Consider the following 26,902-nt stretch of genomic DNA (forward strand, 5'->3'; position numbering starts at 1 on the left):
AGTCCATCTGGGGAGAGTAGCTGTTCTAAATAAGAAAATGATGCTTGGAAGGAACCCCATGGTGTGCCCAAGGTAGCAGCATGGCAGAGCAAAATATACACACAAATTAGAGGCAGAAGAGCTAGGTTCTAGCAAACTGACCTTTGGCAGGCCCTTTCCTACCTTAGGGCAGGCTTCAAAATCTGACAAACTTGAGATTGAATCCTGGCTGTATGACTTCTTAGCTGTGTGACCCTGAGCAAGTTACCTACCATCTCTGTGTCTCAATTACCTCATATGTGTAATATAGATAACAAGAATAGCCTCCTCACTGGACTGTTAGTACATGAAGTACCTGGGGGAACTCAGTCCTCCATAAATATGAGCTCTGATTATTATAACAAGGTGATTGACTCCAAAGACCTTGAAGGTGGCTTCCAGCTCAACATTCTGTGAGTGGAATGGCAAATTTAAGAGACACAAAGTATACTCTGGTTTCTCTTCAGATCGTATAAATCTTTCACCTCTTACTAAAGATTTCCATGGAGAGGAACAATTCTGAGTCTTAACCCAACTTTTTGAGGCCTTGCATTTGCAGGGCTGTTTGAGAGCAAAGAAAAATCAACAGTTATGTGCACATATGGTAGTGACATGCATCGGGTGTTGGGCAGGGTGGGGGGGAAGGAGGGGATGGGTATATACACACCTAATGGGTGCAGTGCGCACTGTCTGTGGGATGGACACGCTTGTAGCTCTGACTCGAGCAGGGCAAAGGCAGTATATATAACCTAAACATTTGTACCCCCGTAATATTCTTTAATAAATATATATATTAAAAATTTAAAAAAAATTAAAAAAGATACAAATTAGGTACAAGCAAAGTAGCTGCTCATTTATCTACATCCCTTCAACAAATGCCTAGTACAGTGCTTCCAGTGTCTGGCTTATAGTGGGCATTCAGCAAAAGCTGGAAATATGGGTATTTATTATTCCAACATAGCCTACAGAATTTCCACTGACCAGGGCAATCTGGGCAAGAAGGTTGTCAGGCTGGGATGCATTGAAAGCAAAGGCAGAAATAATAGCCATTGGAGTAGGCCAAAACAAAGCAAAGCAATATATCCCCAAGTGTCCTTGCGTATGGTTAATTTTACAGGTAACATTCCTTTCACCACAAAGATGAGTTCTACCTATTGGAACATCAGTTCCATCCATGGTGATAGGAGTCATCTCATCCATCCATTAATCATTCCTTAAGTGTTTAGTTAAATTCTATTATGCACAGGACAACATGCTACATGTTAGAGATATAGAAATGAACAAAACTCTTAGCTCCTAGCTTCAAGGGCAGGTGACACATAAAGTTTATGTGTCCTCTGAGACGGTTAGGTAAAAAAAAAAAGGGGGGGGGTTCAACCCACCGATGTAGTCAGGAGGTGTTTTTTTCTGGGTTTTTTTTTTGGTGGGGGCAGTACAAGGGAGGTAAGGGTGATTAAATTATGGAGTCCTTAGGGGACAGTAAATTCTAAATGGGGCAACCAAGGGCTGGTCTGTGCTGAAGGTGTTCTTATATTTACTTCTACTCTTGTTCCAATCTTTCTCAGTCTTTTTTATCATCCACCCAATCTATCCCCACACCATAGAAGTTAGAATATTGCTGAGCTTTAGGTTGGCCAGCTCATGTGCAGTTTGGCAGATGAGACCTCCTGGGTGCGGAGAAAAATGTTAATTCAGGATTTTAAAAACCCCATCAAATAAATTGAACTTCTTAGTTAAACCACAGACTGTTATTAAATTTATTGCTGTTAACCCAGTAGTTGTTTTTTAATTAACCTTTGTCTGAAAAATCATAGGTTAGCCAAGTGACACTGAAAAAAATATATATATATGTATCTCTTTGTTCTGGTACCTAGGCCACTACTCAAGGCAAAACAAGCCAATATTGGTAAATAGGGAACAACTCTCAGCAAATTAATTAGGATTACACTCTTATTTCCATTGTTATTATCATTATTACTTCACAGTCACGGCTGCCTGCTGCCAAAAAAAAAAAAAAAAAAAAAAAAGTAAGAAGGAAAAAAAAGCAAAGTGCTGTACTTGAATTTCAGAAGTTCTGTTTGAATGACTCATTCCTTTGGCATCCATAGAAGGCCCTCAGCATCAGGCAGAACTTTCAACACAGATCAGCCATTTGAAAAGGTTTCCTGAGGCTAATGAAGACCCACAAACAGGAGTCTAACTAATGAATGCTAATAGAGTTTCCATGTTGATGTACATTAGTCTTAATTCACTCTACTCATTTTTTAAAAATTCATACAATTCAATTATCTATATTACTGTTACCCATAGCAAGTCTTCCTTTCAATATGTATTGATATTAAGTACCACATTCAGTTAATTAAGCACTCTGTTACATCAGCAAGATCTCTGTTTATTCTAGGCCAGAAGATGAAAGGGGGGAAGTTTTTAAACTAAAATCCTTAATTATTGCTGTAGCAAAAGCTCAGACATTTTGCATTCCCCACTGCCACTGCAGCTGCCACTATCTGAGTCCTTGCAAATACTCTTTCTTGGACTACAGCACCAGGGCAACTGTTTATGCCCCATTTTTTGTTCTATGCCCCTTCTTGCCACCAGTATCCTCCTCCTCAGGAAAGACATATTAAGTGTAATAATGCCACTTTAGTACAAGTGTGAGGATGCTCAGACAAGAAACCAGCAAATACTTCATACCCAGCACAATCTCAGAGTCCACATGGGTCTAAATCAGGAAATGAGACTACATTTGGTTGAAGATCCTTTGGAGTAGACTATACCCTAAACTCACCCTTTTCCAGATCCAGGGTATTTACTGAGCTGTGCAACAGACTTCTTACTCCTCCGGACTTTTTGGTCCATTTTTATTATTGCTCACTAGTCTTTCTCCTCCCTCTTTTACTTCTACATTCCTGAGATCCAGCATGTCTTCTATTTATTGTTTAGCCTTCTGACAGCCAGTTCTCCAGGTCAATTTCTCAACCACACATTTGTTTATATGGAAGACAAAAACAGATGTTCATGTTTCCATCAAGAAAATTAAAAGAAAAGGAAGAAAGGAAGAATAAATGGGAGGGAGAGAGGGAGAGAGGAGGAGAGTGGGAAAAGAATATATATATTCTTCTATTAATATAAAAGGGTTTGTTTTCCCCTTCCCACCACCCCACTCATAACTCGGGCTGGGGCCCAGGAAAGGTGTGATTCAACAAACTTGTTGAAATTAACATACTCTGCTTGAGGGACTGTATAACATCTCATGATGCTGTCCATTCAGTAAGGCTGGTCAACTTTCCAGCTCTTCCTGAATCAGACCTTCAGGGTGGCTTTCATACTTCATTTGAAGTGTTGTGAATTTTCAGATTAGACCCAGATGCATTGGAATGTTGGTATAAACACACAACACAAAGCCCAGTGTAAACGATGGTTAACTTATGTGTCATTTTGGATTATCCAAGTGATTGCTAGGCTAGCAGTGAGTGCCCCAAGTAATTGGAAATTGATTGCATAAGAGGTCATATAACCAAAATCCAGCTGATGTCTGGAAAGCTGGAAAAAGCTGATTGACCTTGGACAAGTCCCTTTCCCTCTTGTGGCCTCTCTTACCCTTACTGGTAAAATGTGTAAGGGGGCCTGACCAGATGATCTCTTGGGGCTCTGACAGCTCTGGGCCCTTTCAGCTCTGACATTCAGTGACCTGTGAAGAGTTAGCAAAGTCATGCATTATCCTTCTGCTGACACATATAATCCCGGCTTTTTGCCCTATTGTACTTTGCCTTCACCCATGTTTCACTCCTTCAGAATTTACTAATTAACATCCATTTCTCAATTCCTCTCGGTCTTTATGCATTGTTTCAGTGGTCCACCAAGGTTGGGACACTTAGTAAGACCCAGTCGGGACACTGAGAGAAAGAGATTCCTGAAGCCCCATTTTGTGCTAATGAGCTGGTGGTTTGGAAAGTTTTGATGGGTCTTCGATGAAGCATGAAGTGCTCTGATAGCTGTCAACAAAGGGACAAGTTGGCCCCTTGAGAGAAAAGGCAAATAAAAATTGACTTAACAGCACTTACAGGCTTTCTAGAAGCTTTTATTTAGTCAGATACTAGAAAATACTTGTTTGGGTCTTTTTAATAAACTTAGGAGATGAAAAAGTAAAGGAAAAAATTAGTAAATCAGGTTTATATTTTTAAATGCATTCAGAAGGGAAAACACCATCTGCAACAATAACTGACAGGTTATTGAATGCCTATTACTGTAATGTAAGAGCAGCATTAAAAATCAATGACATGAATGTGAATACCTCTGCTTGCTACAGGAAATTTATTGGAAAAAAGTAGGCATCAGCTGAAACTTTCTTGGCCACTTTTAAGTGTTTCTGGCCAAATCAACAGCTCATACTCTTACCTCCAAAAGCTTGTCCATAGTCTAAGAAGGCAAACAACATAATTGTTTATATTTGTGTATCTTTTTTTATTGCAAACAGACAGGAGAGGTCCACCCAGAATACAGCAGTCCAATTGCTTTAAAAAAAAAGACTATATCCTCTGAATGTCCTTTTGGTACCTTTGAAAGATTTTCAAGTCTTTAGTAACACACCAGACACCTGTTCAGCAATTTGGCCTTTTCTTGGAAATCAATAGAGAGAAAATGTAGAGATAAGCTGGCTTTGGGAAGTTTATTAGAAATCAGGATCATCAAAGAATGGATAAAGTTCTTACTTGTTCTGAATTTAGTTTGAAATCCTGAGCAAACCATAGGTTGGGGGCCATCTGTCCCTGATATGTCCTCTTTTCTCCTGTTGGTCTCTTAGAATCTCATCATACTAGGAGAGATTAATCAGGATGCCCTGGACATGGGAGATGCAGGCTTTTAAACCTCTGCAATCTTCTTGCCATGGTTTTCAACACTCTCATTCAACACTGGCTTCCCTAACTTGTCTGTCTCAGCATCTTCTTCCCTTAAAAATCCCTCTCAAATTTCCAAAGCAGTCTAGATTAAGAAAACAAGAAACTCATCTTCCCTACTTTACCCCAGCTTCCTGAAAGGCAAAACAGACAACAAAAACCTATCTCTTAAATAAATAAGAATTTAAAAACAACAGCCAATTAAAGATATAAGTGGGTCTGGTTCAAAGGAGTAATCCCTGTATGTAGATAGTGTGAGGAGGTGGACACCAAACGAGAAGTTATTCTTTCCCTCTACCAGCTAAGCAGACACCCAAATCCTACAAGAAGCTTCCCCAGCATGTAAATGTCTGTGGATCAGGCCTAAGGGCTCCCCTGACCTCGAGCCAACAGAATTATGTTGTACCCTACAGCATGACCCATCCCTACAGACAGCTTCTTCCTCCCCAACTGCTTAATCACCATCTAGTTTACTAATCCTCACAACAAAGGCCCTCTAAACTTCAAATCATTAAATTTCTCTGGGGATTAGCTCAAGTCAGATTCTAAGCATCTGTGCCAAAAACTCATTCAGCCCAGTGCCAAGCTCAGCTCTAGGAATTTGGTGATGAGGACAGGGGAAGGGAGTCAAAGCACTGTCCCCTATGTCAGCAAGCAAAGGGGAGTTTTTCTTTGTTCCTACCAAGTCAGATCATCCTGCTGTCACTCTAAGCTAGGTAAGGGGAGACAAATTGACCACACAGGAGTAAACTCTGGGTTTCTTATATTGCTAGTTGATATGCTCACTGCAGTCCTGTTTACTTTGTCAGCTCTAGCTGTTTGTTTACACTGAAGTCTTCTGCTTACATTAACGTTATGTTTGTCATAAATGTTAGTCTTTGTTGGGTTAGAACAATAGTGTCCGGAATGGATGGAGTACATATACCACAGCCTATACACAAGTTGATCTACTGGAACTTCTGTTTATATTTGTGTTTATCTAAAAATATAAAAATCAAGCTTGATTAATACTTAATATTGTTGATAGCAAATTAGATCATCTGTAAATAAAATTATGTTTATTGGGGACACATGCTCAAACATTTTTACTGATGTAGCTTTTTACTAAAAAATTTGGCCAGATCACAGACCTAAGTGAGAGGGCTAAAACCACAAGACTTTTAGAGAAAAACATAGAGCACATCTTTGCAACCTTGATGTGGGCAAAGATTTCTTGGGCAGGATGCAAAAAGCAGAAATCATGAAAGAAAAAGTGATATATTAGAATTAATCAAAATAAAAAAATCTTCATTAAAGGTGGCATTAAAAAAGTGAAGATAAGCCACATGCTGGGAAAAATATTCATATACACATATATTTGACAAAAGATTTATATCCAGAATGGTAAAAGAACTACAAATCAATAAGAAAAAGACAAACAGCCAATTAACAATTGGCAAAAGACTTGAACAAGCACTTCACTAAAGAAGATAGCCAAATATCCAGTAAACATATGAAGGGTGCTCAATATAATTTTTCATCAAGGAAATACAATTTAAAATCACAGTAAAATATGACTATATATCTGCCAGAATTCCTAAAATTAAAGAGACTGAAAATACTAAGTATTGGCAAGAATCTACAGCAGTTTGAATTCTCCATATGCTAGCAGGAGTGTAAAATTGTAAATCACTTTGGAAATCTGTATAGCAACTCTCAGATTCAGCAATTCCGCATCAAGGCATACCCAAGAGAAAGAAGTGCATGTGTCCATAAAAAGATTTGATTGTTCACAGCAGCTTTATTTATAATAGACAAAAACTGGGGACAACCCAAATGTCCATCAAAACAGATACATACACGAATGGCATACTATACAGCAATCAAAAAGAACACAGTACTGATCCATGCAATAAAATGGGTGAATCTCAAAAGTATTATGTTGAGGGAATGAGACAAGACTAAAACAATATGTACTGTATGATCCCTTTTATATGACGGTGAAGAACAGACAAAAGTAATTTATGGTGATAACTCTGAATAGTGGTTAACTCTGGAGAGGATATGCTGACTGTAAAGGCATGTACGTGTAATTTTCTGGGGGTGCTGGAAATGTTTTACATATTCATTTGGTTCCTGTTTACATGAGACTATAAATACCTAAAATTCATAGAGATTTGTACATGTTACTGTATGTAATTTATTCCCTAATTTAAGTAAGAATTAAAAGAATAAAGACCTCTAGACTATACAGCTTATATTTCTGAGGTAGGGACGAATACTTCTTAGGCATTATTTTCACATACTCATAGTTTTAATCAAGGCAAAACATTTCTCTTAAAAGGTAAGCCTTCTCAATAGAGCTATAATCTATGAACTTGACCATTGTTCCTCTCTGTTTTGAGATAGTATTCATCTACCCCGCTCCCCATAAGGTAGATGATTTCAGTAGAAAATGAAAATGAAGACCAACACTTCATTTTCTTTACCTGCCAACTGGTAAATGTGAAAAAAAATTTTAATCTCCAACCAATTTCTGTCTTGACATATCATAAAAATGGAATCAATCCCTCACCCAATGTTGGAGCCATCTACTGCTATTCTTCTTGGCAATCTCACACATGTCTCTTTCTTATGGTCCCCAGAGTTCCTGACACCCACTTGTAGAAGCCTAACCTCATCAGGCCATTGTCACACAGGCAACTAACTTTTCCTCGGGCATCATTACTATCCCCTTATTGGATTGCCTATGCTTCTTGGCTGTCTAATAAGGTATGACTTCCAGCAGTACAAATGATCACAGAACCTAGCAAAGCTGATGTGGTAGAGAGAGTCCAGGGAGGACCAAGATGGAAGAAACTGGAGGAAAGGATGTGGTAGAGTGCTAGAAGATTTGCTCCTGGCTTCTAGAAGCAGTTATCAGCAACAAGAGTTCATTATATGCTCCCTTGTGGTAGGACTAAAACAGTTCAGCACAAACCAAAAAGTCCATAATGCCCTCCATCATAAAGAGAGCACTGTGCGCAAGTCTAGCATGTGAGCCTATATCCCACCTGATATAAAAACACTGTAGAGAGGACATACCAACTCGTTGGCATTTATGAACTGTGCATTAATACTTGTAAGAAATGTCAAAATTAAAATAAGAATGTGTGTTAAATTCCACCAGATTACCAGAGAGAGATGGAAGCAATTCTACCAGGATTAACACAATCTTTTTTTCTCCAGTATCAACCCATTGTTGATGGGAAAACTATTCTTCAAGTTGACCAAAAATGCCTTTTTAACTTGCCAACTGAATGTGAATGAGTTAGATACAGCCTTCTAGCCCAAAAGGATGTGATTAACTATCTGGAATCTGAACCATCCTGAAGCTAGGTTCACTCAATAACTCACTGCTGGTTCCCTGAAGCCATTTATTTATAACCCATTATGCAAAAAGCCAAAGACAGTTTCTAAAGAGTACACATACCCAACATTAGTCATTTCTGACCGGAGAAGGACCAAGGGACTAAACACCCTTCAGGGGAGGGACATAAGGCTGCTGCTGCTGGCAACTACTAGGCCTGCTTGGCTGCCTGGAAACCACTTGTCCAGCTTAGTAGGAGCCTGTGTGCCCTCCACCAGATGTGGATGGAAGGAAACGGGGCTTGCTTTCTATTTTCCAAAGCTGGGTGCCTGCATGCCACTCTCAGAACATTGTTTGAACCTGCCCAGGACCCCTTTACCCAGCAGTGATTTTAATCTCTGGTCTTCACTTGGCGCTCTGACCAATGGGAGATGAAGAAGGGGAGAAGAGGCATTCATTTAATTTCTCCCATCCCTCCGAATAACTGCTACCAAAGCAAATAGCTCCCAAACAAATAATCTACCAAGGCATACATGTATGTTGCAAAGACAATAACAATAATATCCTTTACTGACCCTAGGATAGATCTTACTTTTAATTAAACCGGCACACTTGCTGCTGCTTTCACATAGTGCTGCAAATCTGGGAACAAGTGAGCCATCACACTGTCTGTTCCAAGTTACTGTCCTGTTCGCATGGCGACTGAAAAATGACACATCACCTCTTTCCTGCTCAGCAAGACATGCCAAATAACATAAAACAAAACTGAGTTTCCACAATTGAAAGAAAGAGAGAGAGAGGAAAAAAATGCACTCAAATTGCTATGTGTGTTAGTGGTGACTAGGGGCTCTTACATCAGAGGTCATTTCTCTTTGTCATGCCAGGATTACCTTGAGAGGGAGGAAACGATGGGCATTTGAGTTCAAGACCTGGGGAATCAAGAAGGGCAAATGGTGCCAGAAGGCATTCCTTCTGGTTATCAGACTTGCTTTTTAGGTTAAGGCTGGGTGAAAAGACAGAACCAGATTTTTAGCTTCTGTCCCTGCTCACTCTCACTTCTTTAACCTTAAACACAAGGGCAGAACCCTATCCCTTCTCCTATAAGGGCTGACCCCTTCTGATAGCAGACCCCACAAACCTTGGCACTGAGGATGTTTCTCACAGCCAAGGTCACTCTGGTGATTTTCCTCCTCCCTTCAAACTTTCTCCTATCCTCTTTAACCACCCCTACCGTGTATACACATTCTCTCTTCCACTCCCACCTCTCTCCCCACACCAGGCATTTGAGCTTGCCTTCTCTACCTCATCCTCTCTCCTGTTCCTCCCCCCCACCACCCTCTCTCCCTGAGTTTCCTATGGGCAAACTTCAAGCACCCCTGTCATTAACATCTGGCACTTACATTCACTAATTAAATCAGACAGACCAAGGAATGATTCTTACAATGTAAACAGCAGCAGATCAGAAGCTGTACAGGATCTGGCCATTCGTGCCTTTCTGACCTCATTTCCCACAACCCCTCACTCCCTGCACACACATATACTGCAGTCATACTGAACTTTCTGTTCTTCAGAGAGGTCAAGCCCATTCTCACCTCAGGACCTTTGCACTTGCTATTCTCTCTGTTGAGAACATTCTTTTTCTAGATCCTTACGTAGCTCCTTTTATCATTCAGGCATCAGCTCAAATCTTGCCTCCTCAGAGAGGGCTTCCCTGACCCACGATATAAAGTAGACTCTTCCTCTCCTTTCCCCACCCCAATCCCCACCACCCTCCATCACATTACCTGTTTTGTTTTCGTCATAGAATTTATCACCATTTTATATTGTCTTGTTTATTTCTATGTATTTACTTTCTGTCAAGATACTTACATTATAGTGAGGGAGATAGTCAATGTCTTTTTACAGCTCTATCACTGGCACCTACGAAAACAAATGTCTGTATTGAGCACATAGGAGTTGCTCAATAAATATTTGTTGGAATTAGAAGAGATCTCCAGATACCATTCATTTGCCTCATTCTGGACAAGTAACATTATTTTCACTTTGTTGATCATATAACTGATGTTCAGGGATGTTACATGACTTGCCCAAGATAGAGCATCTATCAGGTTTAAAATATTTTCTTCTGCACGGTTGTGATAAAACCTTTTTTTTGTTTCTGATAGGTATATTGCTATCCATGCTCCTTAACTAGCAATGCAAAGAGTTTTTGCTAAAGAGACACTTAAAGCTTTTTAAAAATCATTATTATCATTATTGGCTCAGAATATTCCAGAATAATTATCCTTTGAGCTAAATATTCCCTGTTTGTCATGAGGTGCCCAGAGGTGAATGTTAAACTCTTAATTTGGTGGGAGGAATGAAGCCTTTAAGGAAACTTAGGCGCATGGCAATAATACTTTGTATCCAGATATGACTCTCCTTAGTTTTTACCATTCCCAGCCTCAAGAAGTTAATTTAAAACACACACAAGCCCCAGCCCATGGACACTGGGAGATTTAACTACTTCTAGCATCTGGGAATTCAAAGTAACATCGACTCCACCTTCCTGTGTACAGACATCACAACAGGCCCTTTCAGTCTATCATCCCTGAAAAATTTAAGAGCAAATCCAGACGATGGGCATAAACCACATTCTAATTTGATTTAGTGCTTAGTTAACTAGTTCCCTCAGACCCCTATAAAGGTGTGTTTTGGGTGGGGGAAACCCTCACCAATGTCTGAACGAGACTTTGCCCTAACCCAGTTTCATGTGACTATAGTTCCTTCCCTAAAGGCCATTTGTTCAGTGGGGTTCAGCATTTTATACCTTTGTGTATACCTCTGTGAGGCCTTTCATGTAAACAAATTCACAAGTCAAAAAAAAAAAATCCTTTGTCAAGCCAGGCTTTCTGATTTGGGGTTTGGAAAATATGGCCACCATGATATAGCTAAAAAAAAAAAAGTTGAAATATTTGTAGTGTGCATTCAGTCTTAATGGACAATAAGTGATAGTGAAGTTTTGTCAGGTCTGATTCAGATTACCTATGGCTGCTGTGAATTATATGGAATTACACAGAGTTTAATGGTTCTCTGGCAATTTGCCTTGGCTCAGGGCCAAGGCAGCTAATGCTTCAATCAAACTGCTCTCCCCACCCCCACTCCAAGACAATTTCTGTTCCTAAGTCTTGAGTATATCTGTGATGAAGCCTTCAGTGACACTCTCATACAAATGCCAAAGGTTTGTTTGTTTGTTTGTTTGTTTTTTAAATCTCTGTCTCTTTCTCTTGCTTTTTCTTCTTTATGGCCAGGTATATTAACTGCTACTTTAGCTTTGCTGAGACAAACTGCCTGGCTAGTATTCATGAAGAGAAGATCTTTTAAGGTTTGATTAAAATGGAGGAGCCAACAGTCTGAAGAAAGCAGGACAAAAAAAGTTGGCCCTATCCCTTTCCTCTGCAGTGCCATCAGTTAGATCCAATCACTCTGACTGGCATGGTCCCTGGATTCACCCTGCAGGGCAACTTAAGAGAGCAGCCCTCCCACACCACACGAGCAACTCAGCAACCCATCTGTTCGAAGGAAGATAACCTGACTGACAAAGAAAATCACATTGTGTGGCAAGTTACCCTCCTCTCTTTTAGGAACCCAACTGGCCCTGAAGCTGGGATTCTGCCACAGATTGCTGGCATCACTTTCACAGAGCTGGGACAGTGGACAAAGGCCAAGTATATGAACATAGGCCAGAAAAGTCCTCTGCAAACTTGCAAAAAAGGCATGTACCACTCTGAGATGCAATCGCTCTGTGGATAGCAAACATTCTGGGCCCAAACTCTCTCATCAATCCCTGTTCACTCCTGTACCTCCAACCTCTCCTAAAACCTCCAGTGGCACTTCAGTACCAGCACCTCCTGCTCTTTGGCTAAAGTGACTCCTTAGACCCTTTGTCCAATTGATTCCAAAGTCACATTTATTGGCTATACTAGGGAGAAAACTCATTTTAAGAGACTAGTTGCCATAGAACCAGCAGGAGGGGAGGGCAGAAACCACAGGATTCCTACTCTGCACTGATTGCCACTAACTCATTTCAGCTGCTAAGGGGAGGCCCTGTTGGGGGAGCCAGGAGAGGAAATGGGTTCCATGTACAGTCCACTTTAAATTGTTCACAATTGCGTGCTTGAAAATAGTCTCTACTAAACATTTAGCATGCCCATTAGCACAAGCCATAAAGCTTTAGGCTTTGCTGCACTGTTAGCCCAGGCTGCCTAAGCTGCTTCCCTGTGGCAAAGATGATTAAAAGACTGTCAAGTCAGATACATACAGGAAGGATAAAGGAGCTGCAAGGATGGTTAAACCTGGGCCCAGGAAGGATGGTTTAATACGACTTCCAAGCACATAAAGAACTTAGAGAGTGAGGACCATCTGTCCTCAATTTTGACTGAAAGCAGAGAAAAGGAAAAGAAACTGAAATTGCAATGAGAAGGGCTGATATTAGCAAGAAGGAAGAACTTCCTGCCAGGGAAAGTAGGTAAATATTAGACTGAGTGGTGGGTCAATGAAGGTTGTGGAATTTCCTTCTTTGGAGTGGCTCTTCTGTCTGGGCTATTCCTGTGTGGTCCTTCCAGAGAGTGAGAGAAGGAGGAAAAAGGCAGCCAGAGGTCCCATTTAGTCCCTTTCAGCACTCAGAATCTCTTACTTGTAACATTCCAGGATCTGTAACAGGCATCACTGAGATACTTGAAAAGAAAGAAGCAACAGGCAGCTTGTTGATCTCAAATGTTTAGATTCACCCTAACTCTCTAGCCCTTTCTAGGAGCCAAGCTTTTGACCTGGCCCCTACAATTCTGAGAAAGAAAGCAAAGACTTGCTTTTGGCTCCCCAGGGCCCCTAGGCCATGCATATGGGAACAATATTTTCTGAACCCAAAAGTAGAATATGGTCTGACAATTATATTTATGGGGACAAAAGGATAGAATATGTGAAATCAGAGCTGTCCCAGGAAATCTGGGACGTATGGTCTCCATAGCCACAAACATATCTTTTCTGAGGGTCCCAACACAGGAGGGAGTTAATTAAAACTATGCCATGTGGTTTGGGGCCTGGGTTCTTTCCTTGTCTGCAGCAAGATCCGTTAGGACTGTGGAAAGCTAGGGTCATAACAAGCCCAGTACAAACTGAAATTCCCGCTGTGCAGGTTGGAGAAAGAGATAGTCTATGTGTCTGTCGTCCCTAGAATCCCTCCACTCCAAAATGTAGCAGGGGATAAGGGGCATGCCTGTTCTCTTTCAGCCATATATAATGCCATAGTTACACAGGGGAAGAAATGTGGTCTGGCACAAGGGATTGTATTTATTTATTCATTCATTCTTTCCTTAGACAGTGGCTCTCAAAATATGGTCCCTGCACCAGCAGCAGCAGCAGCACCAGCAGCAGCAGCAGCATCTCCTGGGAGATTGTTAGAAATGCAAATTCTCAGGACCCACCCTAGGCTTAATGAATCACAAACTCCATGGAGGGGGCTGGCAATCTGTGTTTTAATTCTTCCAGGTGATTCTGATGAATGCTAAAGTGTCAAAATCCCTGAATTAGAACTCTTTTCTGGTGATGCTCGCATTGCCAACAAGCAACAGTACCATTAACCAAAAGAATCAAAGCCACAGGCATGTCTGGTAGGGGCAGGCACTAGCTCCTCAGTATCTCTGCCAATTCAGCCTATAATGTCTCTCACAATCCCTGGATCATGGAATAGTCTGAATGTCACTACATACCAAATTACCTGAAGCCTGGATTTCAAAGGGGCAACTCAGCTTATCTGCTCTGATAGGACTTTTTCAAAAAAGCCAAAGGCCCTTTGGGTTTCTCATCTAAATCCTACTCAGGCACACACACACACTCCTTTGAGTGCTCTACAAATATTTCAGTTATTAGCCTCTTTCTGAGTCTCAACGAACTGACTAGAGCTCACTCAGAGGATCAAGCCAGGAACATTTTATGTTTAGCAGTATTATGTTTACTTTTAAACAAACACAGATGAAAGAGTCTCCGCTGAAAGAACTGCCACTTAATCCTAGCCCTTATACCTTATTAACGTTAAATTACAATAAAGTAAAACAAATTAGTCATTGTTTCACCTCAGTCTAAACTGATAAAGCTAATTGCTTCAATAAATGACACACCTTTCACAAATGTTTGGTTAAGAGGAGAAGAAATGCTTCCAGGTGAAATTTATCAAAGTGAAAAGCACTGAGGACCAAATCTTGTTATATGCCACCTGGTTCTCCCCCAGAGCATCAGTCAATGAAGGAAAAGATCTCAACACAGCCTCCCAGTTAGAATCATTGACTGCTGACTGCCAATAGAGCTGCTGGTTCAATTAGGGAAGCTACACAGCATGGTTGAAACTAACACACATGAGAGAAATTTCTGGTGTGACGGTAATGTTCTATATATTAACAGAGATTTAGGATACACAGGCGCATGGCATGTCAAACTCACTCAATGATACACTTAAGGTTTGTGTATTTCATTGTATATAAATTTTACCTCAAAAAAGAACTGTAAATGAACATGAACTCTAGTAAACTATTTACATACTGAATTCAGGGGGAGGGACCTGTACTGATGTCCTCAATTTACTTTGAAATGTGTCAGAAAATAATAGGGATTGATGAATGAATAGAGGAAATCGATAGGTGAATACATACATGCTAAAGCAAATACAGTAAAATGTTAGTAGAATCTAGGTGATGGGTATAAATGAATGTTTAATGTAAAATTCTTTCAACTTTTCTGCATATTTGAAAAATTCTGTTAGAAAATGTCAGAAACATACACAAGCAAAAAAATTATTGGATTTCATGGTCAGACATACCTTTCATCAATGTATTCATTTCACAAACAATATACATGAGTTGAGACTGTACTATGTGCTAAGCCTTAGTTCAAATCCTGGCTCTGCCATTTAGTGGCAGTATGACCTTGAGCAAGTCATTTTACCTCTCCAAAACCTGTTTCCTTATTTGTTAAATGAGGAGAATAACAACACCCACCTCACAGTGTGGTGGTTTTGGAATTACATTTTATTGCTGAGTACTTAGTGACAGCTATATCGAGTAGGAAACTCTCAATGAAGAGCTTCATTCCTCTCCCCTGTAGGATCTACAGGGTCTCAACCATGGAAATCTTTTTGTGTCAAACTCAGCCTGACTGCTGAGCACTTTTGTTTCTTGGAAATTTTTTTGCAGCTTGGGCCAAGACCTTAGATTGTGGTGGGTATATAGTGCTCAAATGTTTCAACTGACTCCCTAACATTAATCAAGCTTTGGTTTTCAAAGTCCTCTTTGCAAACAAAAAACCTAGAAAGAAACTTTTTGAATGGAGTATAAAGCATAATTTAAGAAACAGAGAAAAGCTGGAGTGTGGTCTAAGGTAGTTCTGCCCACGTGCATTTGAACCCATGGTCAAAATGCTTGATGGTTAGCCTGCTCTCTTGCTCACCTTTTCCCCATAGCTCCGGCATCTTTTCCAGTTCTGGGATGATCCCCCCATCAAAAAAGGGGCTGTATCATTTGGAAAACATGCTCACCCCTTGTTGGTTTTCAGTTCATTTCCTGAAAAGGTTCTCTCAGCACTCTTCCCCTCGATGCAGATCCCATCATTCACTAATTGGTATGAGAGTGGTGAAACAGTCTGCTTTTCAAGGCCAAGCCCATACTCCTTTGCAAGGGGTTGCCTCTGGCTTTTGTGAGTCCCCTAGCTGGTTTGGAGCAACAGGGAGCTGGCTGTGTCCCCCAGGAAAACATTGCCAAACTTCGGGCTTGAGGAAGCAACTAGAGAACATGCAGGTGGGTACCTGCCCCAGAAGGTAATAAAGCTCAGAGCCTGCCAAAGAGCAAAAACTCAGGCTTGAGAAGCTGTCCAGGAGGGTGCTTTATGAGCCTGCTGAACAGCAGAGCTCTATGTAGCACAGGAAACCATGCACCCCAAGTGCAGCAAGCTTTTTAGTGGTCACCCAATCAGGCTATAATTAAGGCATTTTAGGAGGCAGGGAGCCTTGGCCAGCAAAGATGTCTACATAAGACAGTGGTGACAAGCAAGGCTTTGTCATTGGGACTCAATGTTTAACACTGAGGTTTGGTTCATGGGTTCGTGCGTTAGAGTCTACAGACTTTGTATACCCTTGTCCTCACAGTGCCACCAGCAGGCCTTGTGCAGTTCAGGGAACAGATAGTTTTGATGAAAATAGTGCTTGAAAGGACTAAGATTTCTTTACACTTAAAGAATATTTGCTGTTTTAAAAATGCACTTTAACCCTTTATAAATATAATTTTAATTTACAGTACATTAAGATAACAACACAGGATAGGAGACTGCAACTTTTAGTGATAGGATATAAGAGGCTCTATAGTCAAATAATCTTTTCTGAAAAAGTTGATACACATGCCCCAACCAGTTATTAGGGGCCCCAATCTTTTGCAATTCCCAAAGGATATGCTACAGAAGATCATGAAGCAACTCTGGAGGATACTGTCCTGCCTGTGAAGGCCAGTGTTCAGTGACATTTTGAGACTCTATTTGTGGAAAGGCTTAGTTTTCAGACTTCTGATTAGAAGCTCTAGGGAGCATGCCCCGGTTAACCACAACAGATGGAGAGGAGGGAGAAAAAGGGTTCATCTTGCTGTTGTTTACTCATTGTTTTCTATAGACTCTACCCCTTAGTTTGCTCCTAAAGTACAAAATAAGAAGTCTGTTTGGGGGCTTTGCTTATACATGTATCTATGTTATATGGCTCTTTTCTTATCTCCGTTACTGCTTAATAAGCTCCTGACACTCCCCCTCCCCCTTCCCTATGCAGCCTGGATAGGTTAGCAATACCTGTGTACTCCCAGAACACTCTGCACACACCTCTACTCTTCTGTTCACTTACCAAGTTGTACTAAGATTCTCTGGTCATGCATCTGTCTCCTCTACTCTACTGGGACCTCCCTGAGGGCAGGGACTAGGTCTCTCTCATATCTGGTTCCTCAACACCTATGGGTGCTCAATAGATGTGTATTGAGCTGTTTGGGGAAACTTGAGGTTGGTATCTGGGTTCTATTTTTAAATTGGTAATCTAACAGTGCCTTGGCCTTGTACATAGTAGGTGTTCTGTGTACACATCCTCTCTGATGATAGTAATTTTAAAAAGTCTTCAGAAAACAAATAACCCAATTAAAAATGGCCAAAAGACCTGAATAAACATTTCTCAGAAGACATACAAATGGATAACAAGGATATAAAAAATGCTCAATAGCCCTAATTATCATGGAAATGTAAATTAAAACCACAATGAGGTATCACCTCACACCCATTAGGATGGCTATTATCAAAAAGAAAAGATAAGTGTTGATGAGGATGTGGAGAAAAGGGGACCCTTGTACACTGTTGTTGGGAATGTAAATTAGTACAGCCACTATGGAAAACAGTACGGAGGTTCCTCAAAAAACTAAAAATAGAACTATCACATGATCTAGGAATCCCACTTCTGGGTATATGTCCAAAGGAAAGGAAATCAGTATGTTGAAAAGAAGTCTGCATTCCCATGTTCACTGCAGCATTATTCACAATAGCCAAGATATGGAAACAACCTAAGTGTCCATCAACAGATGAATGGATAAAGAAAATGTGGTATATATACCCAATGGAATACTATTCAGCATTAAAAAAGAAGGAAATCCTATAGTGGTTGTCTGGGCATGGTGGCTCATGTCTGTAATGCTAGCACTCTGGGAGGCCTAGGCAAGAGAAGCTTGAGCTCAGTTCAAGACCAGCCTGAGCAAGAGAGAGACCCCATCTCTACTAAAAATAGAAAAACTGGCTGGGCGTGGTGGCACGCACCTGTATCCCAGCTACTTGGGAGGCTGAGGTAGGAGGATCGTTTGAGCCCAGGAATTTGAGGTTGCTGTGAGCTAGGCTGATGCCATGGCACTCTAGCCTGGGCAACAGAGCAAGACTCTGTCTCAAAAAAAAAAATCTTATCAGTTGTGACAACATGAATGAAACTGGAGGGTATTATGTTAAGTGAAATAAGCCCCAGGCACACAAAGATAAATACTGCATGATCTCAATTATATGTGGGAGCTAAAAAATTTGAACTAATAGAAGCAGAGAGTAGAGTGGTGGTTGCCAAGGGCTGGGGCAATGGGAGGTGGGGATTGGGAAAGATGTTGGTCAAAGGATACAAAATTCCAGTTAGACTGGAGGAAGAAGCTTAAGAGCTCTATTGTTCAACATGGTGAGTACTGTTAATAATAATGTAATCTTGAAAATCACTGAGAGTAGATTTTAAGTATTCTCACCACAAAAAATAAGTATGTGTATGTTAATTAGCTCAATTTAGCCATTCCACAATGTATACACATTTCAAAACATCCTGTTGTATACCATAAATATATATAATTTCTATTTGTCAAAAATAATCAATTAATTTAAAAAATAGAAAGGATTCAAAGGTATATGGCACCTTATGTGGCTTACCAAATATTCTCACCTTATCTCACACGATTCCTACCACCAGCCTGTTGGGAAACAAGTCAGATATTATAACAATTGCCATTTGACACATAACCTAATATGAACTCAGTGGGTACTCTGAATCTACCCTATTGTTCTCCAATGCCCATGTTTCTCTCTCCTTTTTGTAAAGATACAACTGAGAAAATTTGACACCTACATGGTTTCCTGGACTTACTAGCTGTAATTTATTCTAGTGCATGCTTATAGTCATTATGAACAGCTCAATCAACCAGTCTTGAAGCCTGCCCTTTCCTTGGATTTCCTGTTACATGAGACAATAAATTTCCTAATTGTTTACGCCAGTTAGAGTTTGGATTTCAGTCACTTTCAGCCTAAGTCATACCTAATATATTAGGTCTGCTTCCCAAGGAAGACTACATTTCTTGAAGATAGGGCTCAACCATTCTCCCAGTCTGGCCTTCTCTACAGTACTCACAGCTTGGCTCCCTAAAGTGGACTGTTCTTGTGGGGGTGGAGAGGATGGATCTTGGAGAAAAGGTGTCAGAGAGGTTCCTGAAACAAAAGTTAACTTATTGCTGAAGGGACCATCAGTTATGAAGCCATGTTAATTGGTGGCAGTAGAAGCTGGCAACCAAATTAGAAGAGATTTAATGTATTCTTCACCTCAGCCCCACAAGCCGATGTCTCTGTCCTGGCAGTGCTGGAGGAGAAGGGGCAAGAACATTTATATCATTTCCAACAGATAGTCCTCAGGCCCCCCTTAGAAGGACTGCAAGCCAACATCTCCCCAGAAGGCAGTAGTCTTCAATTACTCACATTAGGGCAGCAGTTTTCACTCCAAATCCCAAAAGGCTCTCTAGCACTGTGGGTAAGGAAAAGTTCCAGAGAGATGACTTTATGTCTCAGTTCCATTAAACATTCATTGTGTGGCTGAGACACGCTGTTGGAATATTTCCATTTCTCCAGTAATAGAATGGAAATAGTACTTGCTCTTTTTATCCCTTCCAAGGACACTGGAAATGTGAATTAACATTCATGAAGTCTGTATGAAGATCAGGAAAGTGCCTTGCACAGACTTCAGGTCTGGACCCTGGAGATGTTTACAGGATTACAAACAGAATGGCCCCATCTACCAGCATCCTCTACAATAAGCAACAAACATCTATTGAATGTCCACTATGTGCTGGGTCTTGATCTGGGCTTTGGGACCACATTGATGAGGAAGCCACTATCCCTACTGTCAAGGAATTCCTATTATAGTGGGAAAGACAGGTATATAAATCCAGACATGGATATGAGAATTTCAATGTTGTTGATATCTGTTGGGAGAAGGAGTGAGAGACGAAGCTGGATAGATGGGCTGGGATGAGATGAATCGTGAATGCAGAGGTAATCCTCAAAATATTTAAACACCCAGTACAGCAGGAGCACCAATGAAGCAGAATGGATGCAGGTCAATGCATGGAACAGTGTCCTCCAGGCCTCCTGCTATGCTGGGTACTAACCCTTTAGTGGCTGGGTCCAGAAGTGAGGAGCAGGGCAGCTGGGGCAGCAGAAGGGGTCTTGAGGGGGCTCAAAGGAACAGCTATCAAAGGAGTCCACAATTTTAACAAGAAGTATGGTAATATCAGTGCAAACTAGTTAAATATAGCCCTGCTTCAATGTCATGTGAATGAGCATGAATGCTACCTTGTGGACATCTAGGAGCCCAGGAATGTCATAAATAGCACTTTAGCAGCAATGTGGAGGATGGACTGGATTGGGGAAGCATGAAGTCAGGGAGACAAGTAGGAAGGCTTTGCAATACACCAAGGAAGACAATGATGTCCTGAATTATCACAGTGGCAACAGGACATATATTTCTATAGGCTGGCCCAAAGATGCTTCCACAAATCTACATTTCTATAGATCACCTTTGTTCCTAAGAGTTCTCCAGTCTTTCCACTCTCATGGCTATAATCTAGTCCAATGCAAACTTACACACACACACAAATGACCATATGCTTGTGTGACAGATCCTGCTTCAATATGCATACTCAACTAGTGGCTGGCAGGCTGTAATTATGGCAGGCAAGAGGCCTGCCAAGAAAAATTCATTCAAATACTGAGGTCATCTTATTCCCAGCTGCAGGAGAGTGGCTACAGTATAAACACCTGCCTTCATAAATCCAACCTATATTTTGGATAGTCTTCTCTACGTTTCCAAGCACAGTCACACAATTATCTCATTTGTTCTCTTAACAATGGTCCTAGGGAGTTGGTAAGGTGGTATTATTTAGCTCCAATATATAGATGAGAAAACTGAGGTTCACAGAGAAAGGACTTGCCTAATATCACTTACAATGAGTCAGTAGTGACACTGACTAAGATGCCTTCTGCCTTTTGGTACCATGTTCCTCTCAACCTTCCATACGGTCTCCTTCAGACACAACTTCAGATGATTCTTGTTCCTACCTCCTACAAACTATTAATAATATTAATACTCATTCTAGCTATTCTAAGAGGACACTGTGGATGACTCAAGAGTTGCCAATCCTATCCTTGAAGGCCCTGTTCAGGTCTCACTATTCCCTCCAGGAAATTTGCCCTAGTGACTGCAGTTCTGTAACCTCAACCCTTTCTCCTTTAAATATTTGCTGTATGTATTATGTTAGTGCTTTATTCTCTCCTATTGTGTTCTGATTACTCCATCTGTAACTTCTAGTTCATCGCTTCTCCTTTTCTTCTCCCTGTGAAGCACAAGGCTTGGCACATAAGGGAACACTTACTAAAGTGTTATTAACCAATGGCTTGATCTGTTAAGCAACAGATCTAACTCTGGCATCAGAATGCCTGCAGTTCCCAGTTCACAACAAAGCACTCTGAGTGTGTGTCTGTGTGTGTGTGTGTGTCCATGCACCGCTCATCCAGTGACCCTGAGGGTAACTAACTCAATGCTGTCAAAATGCAGCATCAGCACATAGTTATTTTACATTCCAGTAGGAATTGAAGCAAGGAAATTTTTTCCCCTAATTTTTTCAAAATAAATAGTGCTCTGGTTCCAAGTGGTATACTTTTGACATCTTGTGTACATTTCTGAAATAGAGTCCAGATGACAAACCAGCTCATGTGTATGTCCATCCCAATCTGAGAACAGTAGATTCTTACTCATGGATAATTTCATTTCTGAAATCTCAATTGCAGAAAAAAAAGACTAGGGGAGCAGGTTGCAGGAAAGAGGAAGGCCAACATGGGAGTGAATGCTAGACAATCCCTTTGAGGCTTGAGGGCAAGACTAGGGCACGGAAGAAAAGAAGAGGGTGCTGGAATTTCATCCTTCTCCTCTCATGCCTGCCCACACAGATTTCTAAGGAACATGAAAGGGAAAGCAGCTGATGGCTGATCTCAAGAAGGCAGAACACTTGCAAAACACCCTCTAGACATGAGGGTGGCCAAAGGCAGGTGAACCACAAGAAGACAGTCAGGTAAACAGGTCCCAGAGAACACCACCCATTTGGTTGCCTGGTGAGAAACTCCTCCTTAGAGTCCCAACCGAGGGTGAAGAAATTATTTTTCTATTTCTTTTATAACATGCAAGACTGCCCAAGTACCTACCATGTACCATATGTTGTGCATGGCACTTACCAATATCAACTATTTTGCCCTGTAGGGATTCATATTCCCATTTTATAGACCAAGAAACTGAGAGATTAAGTCTTTTACTCATCATCACAGTGTGACTCCATCATCTAGGTTTTTTCCATTGTACCATTCTGCCTTCGCAAGGCATGTTCAGTGAGCTCTGGCAATGAGAAGAAACTGAAAACCCCTCCCCAGCAAAACTAAGGTTTCACCAGAGGCACTTTGTCTTGAATGATGGGTGAGACATATCTTAATAAAGAAAAAGGGCATTCATTCCTGGCTGAAGGAATATCAGATACAAAGGCACTCATGCGGGAAGGAAAAAAAAATGCTCAGGAAAATAATGAACAGTTTTGTAGGGTTACCTGAGGGTGAGGACAGGTGATAGAGCATGAGGCTAGAGCAGTTGAGGCCAGATTATAAAGAGTCTCGTATGTCATGTTAAGGAATGTGAGTTTTCTCCTGGAGGAGATGAGATAGACTGGAAGAGAAGAAGTAATGAGATCAGATCTCTGTTTTGGAAAGAGCATGTGTGGCAGCCTTGTGGGCAGACAGTTCAGAAGAGGCATTGACTGGCTTTAGGGAGACTGAGTCAGGCAAGCATGGCAATAGTTAAGGTAAAAGTCAGGGTGGTGAAGCAAATGGAGACACAGCTCAGAAAGTGCTGCCTCTAGAACAGTCACTGCAAATCAGCCTCAATCTTTAACCTCAAAGCTGAGATTCCAGGTTTACAGTATCTACCCCCATATGCCTTAAACACTGCATGTGTTGCTTTGGCCTCAAAAGTAGTAACAAGTCTTGCTTTGTCCTCTGGGGCCTGCTCATTTGTCTCCATTTTCTAAGCTGGCCAGTTTGTGGCTCCCCTGGGCCCAGCTGGCTTGGGAGGGTGGAGAGAAGTCAGGTAGGCTCCAAGCAGAAAGGGCTCTGATTAGCACACGTTTCACATTCCCCACGTTGCGCAGAAATTCCCAACCAAATCCTACGGAATTATTTTCTTAATGATTTGGGATGAGTTTGGGGCTTCTGCTCTTTCTTTCTTCTCTTTTTTTATTATGTGTGTTTCTGGACTGTAGCTATTTCCTCTGTCCTTGAGTTAAGTAATAGCAGAGGGGGAGAAAAAAATGAAAGTTTGCAGCAATGCAGAAAAGACATTTCTAGAGACGTCCAGAGGAAGGAAGGAAATTCAGTGTGGAGGCCCACAACAATGTTCAGGGAAGGCAGGGAATGTGGCTGCTGGGGGTGGGGGTGGGGTTTCAGCTAGAGCAAGTGTACAGAAGTCAGGCAAAAGCCTACATAAGGGAAGGGAGCTCCTGACACTCAGGACAGCTCCAACCTTTGGCTTGTTTGCACTTAGAGTGAATTTTTCTCTGGTCATCAGCACCTGCTATAGCCCCAGCATAACCCCATGGTGTGGACTCTCCCCATTAACTAAGGAAATTAAAATATTAAAATGAACCAAAAGCACTTCATGAGTAAAGACAGCCAGCAATACGCTGTGGGAAGCCCACACTCCAAAGTAACAGGAGGGTCTTACAAAAACCTCCCATGCTTCCATCTTTTATATATATGTACATTTCTGAAATAGAGCCCAGATGAAAAACCTGCTCATGTGTATGTCTATCCCAGTTGAAGAAAAGCAGATTCCTACTAATGGACAATTTCATTCCTCAAGTCTCAATTACAGAGAAAAAGACTAGGAGAGTAGCTTTTTATTATATTTTATTTTCTATTTCCTTTCCTTTCTATCATTTCCTTTAAGATTGCATATGTATATCAACTAAAGTCCTCTGTCAATAAGTAGCATATAGGGAAACATTTATCATTTTTTAATTAATAGCTTTATTGAGATACAATTTACATACCATAAAATTCATCCATTTTAAGTGCAATTCAATGGGTTTTAGTATATTTACAGAGTTGTGCAACCATCACCACAACCTAATTTTAGAACATTTCCATTGGCCCCAAAAAGAAACTTTAAGTTTAAATACAGTCAGTCCATATTCCCAACCTCAGCCCTAAGCAACCACGAATTACTGTCTGTCTCTATAGATTTGCCATTTGTGTTGTTTTAAGCTACTAAGTTTGTGGTAATTTATTACAGCAGCAATAGAAAACTAATATAAGTTGTCCTTTCAGTTTCTTGACAGTATCTTTTAAAGCCAAATTTTTTTACTTTTGATTAATTCCAATATATTTATCTATCTTTTCTTCTCATCACTTATTCCTTTGGTGTTATATCTAAGAAATCATTGCTGGTAGAACATACAGAATGGAGATATGAGGAGGTCGGTGGATCCTTTCTCTAGAGAAACAAACATTTAGCTAGCAAAAATTATTTAAAAAAACAACCATTTAAATTCTCTGGAAATTATCCTAATGGCATATGGAAAGTGAAGAAATGTTTATTCAAGTAAATCTACTGTTTTGCTAAGAACAGTAGGAGTCAGTGGCATTTGAGACACTACCCCACCGCATCTCTATCCCAGTATTATGTAAGCTCTACTCCAGGCAGGTGTGGCTAGGAGAAGAGAGGGGCTCACTTTATTCTCAGCTCTTAGTCAAGGCTAAGACCCAGGCTAAGGTTAGTCTAGGGTTTCACTCCAAGAGGGGCAGGCCACCAGTATCACTTATCACTAGCAGCCCCTTGTTATACAAGTGCTGTCCCAGGTAGGTAGAGCTGAAAGGAATGGATCTCTTTTCCCCACCTAGCTCCTACTCATAGGGTGAGGGCTCTGCTCTAGGCAAGGCAGGCCAAGAATACTGGGATCCCAATCACCCCACCACAACTTGCTCATAGGGTACAGGTTCCATGCTGGTAGGTGCAAGCAGATATCAGGGGCTACTATCCGCCTCCCAGGACTTGCTTATATAGCAGGGATATTACTCCAGAAGAAACAGGCCACTGTTTCTGCCCTCAGCTCCAGTGTAGTGATGCTGAGTTTCTGCCAGGGAAGAGGTAGGTCTTAAGGATGGAAAGCTCTAACAGTTCTGCCTGAGGGGATTGACTTTACTTGGAATAGAATGTAGAGAAGTTTATGTCTAAGGGTGTTATTCAAAACAATGGAGATCTTGGTGGGCAATTAAGAGAGGGATGGTAGCTCCAGCTCCATGATACTAGTAGGAGCTAGTGAAATGGCAAACTGGTCAGAAGTTTAACAGAGAGAACAAGAGAAAGAAACAGCTAAGCATAGCCCTCCTGGGGTCACCAACATCAGTGGAAGTCTTTAAACCTGTGTGCATAGGCCAGACTACACCTACTCAGGAGTAATCAAAGTTGAAAGAGAGGCAAACTTGAAAGTGTTCTCCAAGCCACACACGGATCTATCACATCAAGGGGCTTAAACACAACCTCTGATAAGACACTGGCTAAACAATAAGCTATTCTGACCTAGGCACTGCTCATAAGAATCCAGGCCTAAAAGTAAAGTCACACTCAACTCTAGTGCTCTGAAATACTGTGTGCATACCCAAGGCTGTCCCCTCACAGAAGAGACCAGAGAGAGAACATCTGGTTAAATGTAGAAAAAATCATAAACACCCTGAACTGTGAAAACAAACTCCAAGCTACACACACATTCAAAAGTGAAGAGTCAAAGTCTAACTGGCTAAGAGAAGTAATCACTATTTTTGATGAATAAATAGTTCATGTGGACCCAAGGGTGATCCCTAAGAAGCCAGGCCAAAAGAACAAAGAAAAAAAATTGAGCATGGATATCAGAGGCTGCACACTGTAGTAGAACTAGGCTTCACAGAATTATTCTAGACAAGTCAAAAAATAAACGGATGAACAAACAAGTAACAAGTCCACGAAATAGGGAGAGAAGGTCATTACCTAAAGCTACTTCATATAGTATTGATGTGAAAAAGAGTTCATATATTATTTTAAATGTCCAGTTTTCAAGAAAAGTTACAAGATATGAATCAAACAGGAAAGCATGGCCCATACATAGGAAAAAAGGAGGCAGGCAAAAGAAACTGCCTTTGAAGATGCCTAAATGTTGGATTTACCAAAGACTATAAAGTAGATATTATAAAAATATTAAGATAACTTTAAAATCATGCTTAAACAATGAAAGGAAGGTATGAAAAAAACTCATCAAATAGAGAATGCCAATAAACAGAAATTATAAAGAGAACAAGATGGAATTCTGGAGTTGAAAATACAATAACCCAAATGAAATATTCACTAGAGGGACTCAAGAGTAGATTTGAGTTGGCAGGAGAAAGAATCAATAAAATTGAAAACAGATGAATAGAGATTATACAATATGAATAACAGAAAAATGGAGAAAAATGAATAGCGCCTCAGAGAAATGTGGGAAACCATTAAGCATACAAATATATGCATGCTGGGAGTAGTAGGAGGAGAGGAAAGGAAAAAAAAAAACTAAAACAAATTAGAAGAATAATGACTAAAACCTTCTAAAATTTGGTAGACAAGGCTAATCTACAAATCCAGGAAGTTTAGCAAACTCCAAGTAGGAGAAACAAAATAATTCACACCCAGATACAGCATCATCAAAATGTTAAAACCAAAGAT

At 40.7% G+C, this 26,902-nt stretch overlaps 1 protein-coding gene and 1 non-coding gene across 2 annotated transcripts in view; one reads left to right on the plus strand and one right to left on the minus strand.

The window, feature by feature from the left end:
* The window catches only part of SHROOM4 (shroom family member 4), a 190,414-nt gene that overhangs the window by 96,628 nt on the left and 66,884 nt on the right, over window positions 1–26,902 (minus strand). The gene's annotated exons all lie outside the window — the stretch shown is intronic.
* On the plus strand, window positions 466–581 carry LOC138379214 (U5 spliceosomal RNA). Its single transcript, XR_011231998.1, has one exon. It is a non-coding gene; the product is annotated as a U5 spliceosomal RNA (small nuclear RNA).

Source organism: Eulemur rufifrons, chromosome 30, assembly GCF_041146395.1.
Source record: "Eulemur rufifrons isolate Redbay chromosome 30, OSU_ERuf_1, whole genome shotgun sequence".
Taxonomy (NCBI): domain Eukaryota; kingdom Metazoa; phylum Chordata; class Mammalia; order Primates; family Lemuridae; genus Eulemur; species Eulemur rufifrons.